This window comes from Chiloscyllium plagiosum, unplaced genomic scaffold (assembly GCF_037043375.1).
Source record: "Chiloscyllium plagiosum isolate Xiang-an unplaced genomic scaffold, Cpla_swu_hap1 HiC_scaffold_24, whole genome shotgun sequence".
Classification (NCBI taxonomy): domain Eukaryota; kingdom Metazoa; phylum Chordata; class Chondrichthyes; order Orectolobiformes; family Hemiscylliidae; genus Chiloscyllium; species Chiloscyllium plagiosum.
In genome coordinates this window covers 32418667-32427604 of record NW_028270162.1, presented here as the reverse complement: position 1 = coordinate 32427604, position 8938 = coordinate 32418667, and the positions used below count along the sequence as shown (strand labels likewise).

General features: G+C 41.8%; 1 pseudogene; it reads left to right on the top strand.

Moving 5' to 3' along the window:
• Positions 1-2927: 2927 nt before the first annotated feature.
• On the top strand, positions 2928-8911 carry LOC122562412 (hydroxycarboxylic acid receptor 1-like; annotated as a pseudogene).
• Positions 8912-8938: the final 27 nt, after the last annotated feature.

Below are 8938 nucleotides of genomic sequence, written 5' to 3'. Positions count from 1 at the left end.
TAGCCTTTCTCCAATTTAGAAATTCAACTTTTAGATCAGGTCGATCATTTTCCATAACTATGTAAAACCAATGATTGCTTGTCCCAAACTGTTTCCCCACTGACACCTCAGTCACTATTTCCCAAAAGAAGGTCGAATTTTGCTCCTTCTCTAGTAGGTCGATCCACAAAGTGAAAAAGAAATTTTTCTTGTCCTTGCTTAACAACCTCCTCTACGTCCAAGCCCTTAACACTATATGGTGGCCTGGTCTATGTTTGGGGGCCCTACAGTACAATCTCATTAAGATGATTATCCCTTTCTTATTTCTCAGTTCCACCCATATAACTTCACTGGACTGTCTCCCAAGAATAGCCTCCCTAAGTACAACCATAATGTTATTATTAACCAAAAATGCCACTCCCTCTCCTCCTAGTCCCATGTTCCCAACCATGCCCTGCCTTATCTGTCAAGCTTTTGTTGAAATAAATGCAGTTTAGTTTATCAAATGCCTCATTCTCTGCCTTACTGTTGCCTGCCTTGACTACTTAATTTGCTCCTCTTCTCTACATTACCAGACTTCTCTCTTTTCTCACTGTCGTTAGGCTCCTCCTCCTCCCATGCCCCCCACTTACTAGTGTAAAGTCTCCTGAGCAGCACCAACAAGTTCCTTTTTCTGCTCTAGCTCACCAAAAATTTTATTTCTTTCGCATTTTACCAAATTAAATTATATTTGATGACAAAGCAACAAAGTAACAGTAAAGAACACTTTGCATAGTGCATGAGTTAGCAAGAAAAATGCTTCCGTCTGTTTCTGTGGTATTGCAAATGTAACCACTATTGTTACTTTTGATCGTGGTTCTGCAGCTGTTTCAGATAAATAATTTCCTTACAATGTGTATCATATCTGCCGGACATGAACAAAATTACAAGTGGTTGAAACTATAGTTTCTTGTACTTTTTTAAAACATTGACTTTTAAAATGGCTGCCACAGACCACGTAACTTGTAGGTTGGCAAAGGGTTCTGGGAGTTTCTTACAGTGGGTGACTGAGGGATACTGCTTGGGAAAGACTATTCTTGTGGAATTTCTTATCTGTTATTGTGTGGACATACAGCACAATGTCAATAAGGAGAGAACTTAGACTCCCAGTCTCCAAGACTGGCTCATGCCAAAGGAGCCATCTTGAAACTACCCATCACCTAAAATGTATTCAGTGGATTTCAGCAAAAGGATGGAAACTCCTTTGTTAACATGAGGAGCTCATTAATGGCCATTCATTATCTGTTGTTGGCCAAATCATGCAACTGAAGCATTTTTACATTTTTAGAGAACTGTAATCATACAATTTTGAACTTTATCAGTCTCAGTGCAGAGAGTAGCAGTGACCTCCTGGTTAACATTCATGCCTGTCTGATCTAACAACTGAGCTGAAATTTAAGACCTCCTCAAAACCTGTTTTGAAAGAAAATCTTGAATTCCCTTGGAAATACCAATTGATCCTCTAACTACCCACCTTGCTTGGAGCTTCTTGTTGCCTTATCACTAACTCTGAAGTAAATCTACTCCTAACTCCAGGCATTTGGACTCTGATCTTCAAGTGAATGGATAAATGTTTCCATTTAGAGACAAAAAACTGCAGATGACAGGATCCAAAGTAGACAAGCAGGAGGCTGGAAGAACTCAGCAAGCCAGGCAGCATCAGGAGGTGGAGAAGTAAACGTTTTGGGTGTAACCCTTCTTCTGGAATGGAGTTGGGGGTGGGGGATGTGCAGATAAAGAGGAGTGGAGGGATTTTGGGTGGGGAGAGAGGCGGAATGGTGAGATAGTGATAGGTGAACACAGGCAGTGGATATGACCTGGTTGGTCGATGGGAGGAATGAATCCGGTTGGTGGCTGGAAGGAAGGGTCGGTAGGAAAGGGAGGAGACGTGGCAGAAAGGGAGTCAGAGGATGGGTGGGAAGGTTATTTGAAATTTGAAAACTCAAATGTTGAGTGCTCCAGGCTGTAGGCTGCTCAGGCAGAAGATAAGATGTTGCTCCTCCAGTTTGCGGTCTGATTCACTGTGGCAATGGAGGAGGCCGAGGATGGACATGCTGGAGAAGAAGTGGGAAGGAGAATTGAAATGGGCAGAGACCAGAGGTCAGGCTGACCCTCATGGGCCCAGTGATATGCATGGCAAAACAATCCCTTAATTTACGTTTGGTCGCCCTGATGTAGAGAAGACCACACCGGGAGCAGCGGATGCAGTAAATTAGGTTGGAGGAGAGGCAGGTGAACCTCTGCTTCACCTGGAAGGACTGTTTGAGGTCCTGGATGGGGGTGAGGGAAGTGGTGTGCCAGCAGGTTTTGCATCTTTTATGGTTGCAGGGGAAGGTTCCGCCGGGGGGGGGGTGCGGCGAGCGTATTGGGGGTGTAGGTGGGGAGAGATGCGTGAACCAAGGAGTGATGAAGGGAATGGTACTTGCGGACAGCAGAGAAGGGTGGGGAGGGGATGTTCCTAATGGTGGGGTCTAATTGGAGTTGGCAGAAGTGTTTGAGGATCATATTGTGGAGGTGAGTGGGGTGGAAAGTGAGGACAAGGGGGACTCTGTCTTTATTATGTTTGGGAGGGTGGTTTAGACCAGTGGAGAGGGAATGGAGGAGGTGCAGTGGAGGGCTGTCTGGATGACCGTGGGGAAGAAAAGAACATTGTATAAAATAGGTGGACATCTGGGATGCTTGGGAGTGGAATGTCTCCTCATCTGAGCAGATGCGATGGAGATGGAGGAATTGAGGAAACAGAATGAAGTTTTTCAGGATATGGGGTGGGAGGAGGTGTAGTCATGTATTTATGGGAGTCTGTGGTTTGTAGTAAATGTCAGTCAGTAAACTGTCACTGGAGATGGAAACACGGAGGTCAAGAAAGGAGAGGAAGATGTTCGAGATAGACCAAGTGAATTGAGGGCAGGATGGAAGTTGTTGGCGGAGTCGATGAACTGCTCCAACTCAGCCTGGGTGCAGGATGCAGCACCGATGTGGTCATCGATGTACTGGCGGAAGGTTTGGGGAACAGTACCTGTATGTACTGAAGACATGGCAACCCCCTGGATTTAGAAGAAATGGGAAGAGTTAAAGGAAAAACTCTATGCACGTTGTTCTGTGCGTGCTTGCACGTTTCTGGGAGGGGTTGGGGGGGGGCGGTGTGGAGAGAGAGTGTGTGTGTGTTTTTGGGTGTGAGCATGTGTGTTTGTATACATGTTTGTGTGTATTTCCCTGTGTGTGTGTTAATCTTATAAGACCTTTAAAGGTACAACTTCGGTTCTGGTCTCTTATGAGAAGCAGTTGGTTCAGTTATCACTTACTGCAGTAAAAGGCTTGGGCCCAAGCTTGATTGGGTGAAATTGGTCGAGAAAGATTCACTTAGATCGGCTCAACATTTTTTGATTGGAAAATGGCTGCCTAATGAAGTCCTAATTAAATACCCAGATGTCTTTCAGGAAGGTCTATGAACTATCAGAGGAACCAAGGCCACCTTGCATGTTGAGCAAGAAGCAATTCCACGATTCTACAATGCCCCCCCAGTGCCATTTAGTTTATGGGCAAAAGTAGAAGTAGAAATCAGAAGCTGGAAAGTGAAGGAATCATCAGTGTGCAGAATGGCAGCACCAGTCATACTGATTGGGAAGCTAAATAGATCGATTCGCCTTTGTGGGGATGTTAAACAAATGGTAAACTGCTTTCCGCAGCTGGATAAAAACCCACTCCTTCACTTATAAGATTTATACACAAAGCTGCCAGAGGGATTGTCCTTCACGAAGCTGGATAGGAGCCATGCATGCTTGCAGCTGCGGTTAGATGAGGATTCCCGGAGGTATGCTACAATTAATACACATAAGGGTTTGTGCCAAATCACGAGACTGCCATTTGGAATATCATCAGCCTGTGCAGTTTTTCAGCTGACAATGGAGAACATTTTACAAGGTCTACCCCAGATTGCCAATTATCTAGATGTGCTAATAACAGGGAAGACCAATAAGGAGCACTTATAGAATTTGGACATAATCACAGAGCCCTGGCTGACAGATAAGAACAGGAGTGTCAGACATCCTGTTCACTCTGAGGGAGGTGTATCAGTGTCAAGGTCTCCATGTGTAAATATAAGGTGGTTTAGTGATGGGATGCCGGCTTTTATGGAGTTATTTCAATTTACAATAGGCAGGTTATGAGATAGCAATGTACAGGGCTAGGAGAAGGTCAGTGGTTCCACCCTCCACTTTTGTAGATTAGACATATGTGCCTTGATAAAATCTCCCAAATACTTAGGAAATCCCAACTGCTTTTCTTACTGCAGAAAGCTACAGTACAGTGGGATTTCATTCAACTATGTTTTTTGCTATCACATGGAATGAATTGAATTGACTGATCACTGGTGTCTGTGATGCGGGGAACAGTGGTGGAGGCCAAAATGGATCATTCACTTGGCACTTATGGCTGAATATTGCTGTGAATGCTTCAACCTTATCTTTGGCACTGATATGTTGGTTCCTTCCATCATTGAGGATGGGAATATATGTAGAGCCTCCTCCAGTGAATTGTTTAATTGTCCACCACCAAAGACAACTGGATGTGACAAGATTGCAGAGCTTAGATCTGAAATGTTGGTTGTGGGAACACTTAACTCTTAACACTTGCTGCTTGGCACACAAGTTGTCCTATTTGATAGCTTCACTCGGTTGACACCTCATTTTTAAGTTAATTAGATTAGATTCCCTACAATGTGGAAGCAGGCCCTTCGACCCAACAAGTCCACACTGACCCTCCGAAGAGTAACCCACCCAGACCCATTTCCCTCTGACTAATGCACCTAACACTATGGACAATTTAGTATGACCACTTCACCTGACCTGCACATCTTTGGACTGTGGGAGGAAACTCCACACAGGCAGTCACCCGAGGCTGGAATCGAACCTGAGACCCTAATGCTGTGAGGCAGCAGTGCTAACCGCTGAGCCACCAAACTGCCCCAGTAGAGTTGTGGTTATTTGAACATGCTCAGCGATAGACAATGCTGATGTGGACTTGAACCACTGCATTTACTGACAATCAGCTGTTTTTTCACATGATAGTATTGTTGAAGCTTTTTAAAAACTCATCATTTAGCTGTAAGTGTGTGGTAATGATAATCAAATTTATTACTATTTCAGGTGAACCCTTTACATTTGCAATAATTTCCCCTGAATATGAGCACCAGTATCATTTACTATACTTTTCTTGCAAAAGAGGAATGTGGTCATATTTCTCGATAACCCACAAAACTGTCTATGTATCTACTTGATGTTAAAATATTTATTTCATTTCCTCTTTTTTTTCTTGAAACAACTATTTAATGATTAAGAATACTTAATGGGCACATGCACATGCAAGAGTTGCTGCTTTTCCCAGTATTACCTTGTCTTTCCCAAGTTGTGGTGCTGGAAAAGCACAGCAGGTCAGGCAGCATCCGAGGAGCAAGAAAATCAATGTTTCGGGCAGAAGCACTTTGTCAGGAATTCTTAATGAAAGATTTATGCCTGAAACATAATTCTCCTGCTCCTCAGAGAGAATGCGGGTAAGTGGAGTTGAAATGCCCATCAGCCATGATTGAATGGCGGAGTGGACTCGATGGGCCGAATGGCCTTACTTCCGCTCCTATGTCTTATGGATTGACCTCTATGATGGAAAAGTATCAATGTTTCATCAGGACATCCACACAGGCAGAGTGCAAAACTCTCCCAGGTTAGTTTAAGCACATTGCATTTTTTTCAATGGAATTCTTTTGTGGTCTTGTCTTGTAGCTCAGTTGTTCAAATGGCCATTTTCTATAGTTTGTGGTGTTGTCTGATGTCTTTCTATTACATGCACACAAATCTCTTGATATAGATAAAGGTATACCCTGCTATAGGTTCAGAATTTGTGAATGGCATCATGTGTGACAATTCATTATTATCTTGTATGTGGTCTGATGTGGTTGACCACACTACCATCCATGTCATTCAGCTGATGTGATAGTTGATTCCATTCTTACCTATCATCCTTATCCAACTCCAAAGATCTATCATTGTGGCCCCTCCCGTCAACATACTTCCCCTTGGTGACATTTGAAAACTCAGCAGTTTCCTTATGTATATTATACCATCAAGCTGTATCTCACCAGCACCTTTCTCTACAGTTTTCTGAAAGTCTGAGATGTCAGGCATTTGGAACTTTCTTTCAACTAAGTATTGGGAAAACTGAAGGGATGGTCTTTGGTCCCCACCACATATTCTAATCTGCAAGTTTTAGGTTTCATCTTGACAAGTTGTCTAAAAGTGATGAATAAGAACGCGTAAGTAATCTTACTTAAAAGTAACTCTTTACGTTTGTTAAAAAGCAAAACTTAATAAGCTAAATGGATTACTATGGTAGATGAGAGCGGTTTACAAATCCCAGAAAACAAATGCAACTATCTCTACAGTTGGAGGTGGCAGTGTCTTGTCTGCTTCTAGCAGTATTCTGTTTTGTCTCCTTATGCTGGCTGAGGTGTTAAGGACAGCTTAGTCTCCCTCTGAAATTGCATTGATATTTTTGAGGAGCTGTTGTTCAACCCATTTCAATTCATTCTAACCAATGAATATAAGACACTTGCCCTTTGTAGGTCAACAAGCTGACCTACAAATTTCTGGTGGGATTTGAACCCATGTCAGCACAGCATTAAACTGGCGTCTGGTTAACTATTCCAGTGACACTATCATTTCATCCAAAATGTGGGTTTGAAAAGTCATAGATTCTCAAGAGTGAAAGAACAAAGATTTAGGGCACACGGATCTTTAAAAAAGGTGGGTTTGCATGTGGAAAACGTCAGAAAAGGTTCATTGAAATGTTGGGGTTTTACTTTATTGCAATAAATATTGAAACAAAAAAAATCACGAATTTATGCAATATCCTAGTTCGGCTATAGTTCCAGTAAAATACAGATCCAGAGACTCAGCTGTAGAAAGAATAATGTAATCCCATCGATTTTCCTCAATGACCCAGCACATAAAATGATATCAACAATAAAGTCCCAGATACAACCTCTTTAAACAAAAAGGACTCTTAAAGTAACTGGAATTGAAGTACCATGAATATTACTATTTCAAATTTGTGAAATGTTTTAATGTGCATCACGTCTCACAAAAAGAACTGACGAAAGAGCAAAACTATATATATCATATAGGCGACTTCATCGCAGCATTAAACATCAAAGTATCATTCTCCAGACAACAGTGCAACGATGAATATTTCGTTGAATTTGACGGAACAACGCTGATCAATATCGTCATACCGTTGCTGTTGGTAGAATTCATTCTAGAATCAATCGGCAATGCTGTTGCTTTGTGGATCTTTTGCTTTCGGTGGAAACCTTGGAAACTGAGTACGATCTATTTGTTTAATCTGACAATAGCAGATTTTCTCTTGATGTGTTGCCTACCATTTCGTTTGGCTTACTGTGTAAACAAAAAGGACTGGATCCTCGGAGATATCGTCTGTCGTGTGTTATTTATGGTGTCGTTGAATCGTGCAGGCAGTACTGCCTTTTTCACACTCGCGGCAATAGATCGTTATTTTAAAGTTGTCCAACTTCACCATAAATTTAATTCTGTGTCACAAAGATATGCTATAGTGGGCGTATCTTTTACATGGACTCTAATACTATTAATGACCTCGTACCTTCTGTTTGAAAGGCACGTGTTTGAGCAGAAGAACCTTACATATTGTGAGAGCTTCCAGTTATACGAGTCTTTTAATGTTGCTGCAACTTGGCATGATGTATTTTTTGTTGTTGAGTTTGTAACACCACTTTGTATTATTCTGTTCTGCACATTCTCGATCATTTCAAAACTTCAGCACAAACACAGTGAAACTAGAGAAAAATATAAAAAGGCTATACGTATTGTGAAAACTGTTGTATAATAGTATTCATACTGTTTCTTACCCAGTAACAGCGGCAGGCTAATTATGCCCCCACCCTTCTCTCTGACCTATCACCTCCATCCCCCTATTGTACACTATGCTACTTTCTCTCTCCCCTCCCCCCCCCCAAATTTATCTCTCCACCCTACAGGCATCCTGCCTCTATTCCTGATGAAGGACTTTTGCGTGAAACGTCGATTTTTCTGCTCCTGGGATGCTGCCTGACCTGCTGTGCTTTTCCAGCACCACTAATCTAGACTCTGGTTTCCAGCATCTGCAGTCCTTGTTTTTACCTAATTGTGCTGATAACACAAATCAAACAAGTTTGACGATATTGTGGCTTACAAGGCTGCTGTTGAGGGATTTTATATTACACTATGTCACTTATATTAACAGCATGCTTGATCCAATTGTCTACTACTTTTCAAGTTCAAAGTTTTAAAATGTTACTCGTCGAAGGATGAGTAAGATGGAAATGATTAAAAAGACTGGAAATACATCTTACACTTCTGAAACCAACAGCTAAAAGGTTTAGATAAGAAAAAAATTAACAAAATGGGCCAAACAAGAGCTTCAAGTGATTTAGCATGAATAATCAATCTGAATTTAAGTAGGATAACATGGTTTTAAAAAAAACTTATGCAATGCAAAAACAACAAGCATTTCTTGCTTACCAGGAAGGCTGCATGAACATCTGCACCCAGCCAAGAATGTAGAATCTGTGGAACATTGGACAGTGGAGCAGGAAATTGAAGCTGGAAACAACTATGTCAGATTGTAGGCTACAGTCTTAAATGTACACTTTACCTCTGCCCTGCAGACCCTTGTAGATTTGTGCCAGCTTTTTCTCTTGCTAGCATACTGTGCGAGCTTGTGGGACTTGCTACTGCCAGTCAAGAACCACATTATTTGAAAGTACAAATGTGTGAAATTTGAAATATTGCATGTTTCTGTAATATACCCGGAGTTGATAACGTGCATTTTCATTTTCAACATAAAATCTTTAAAA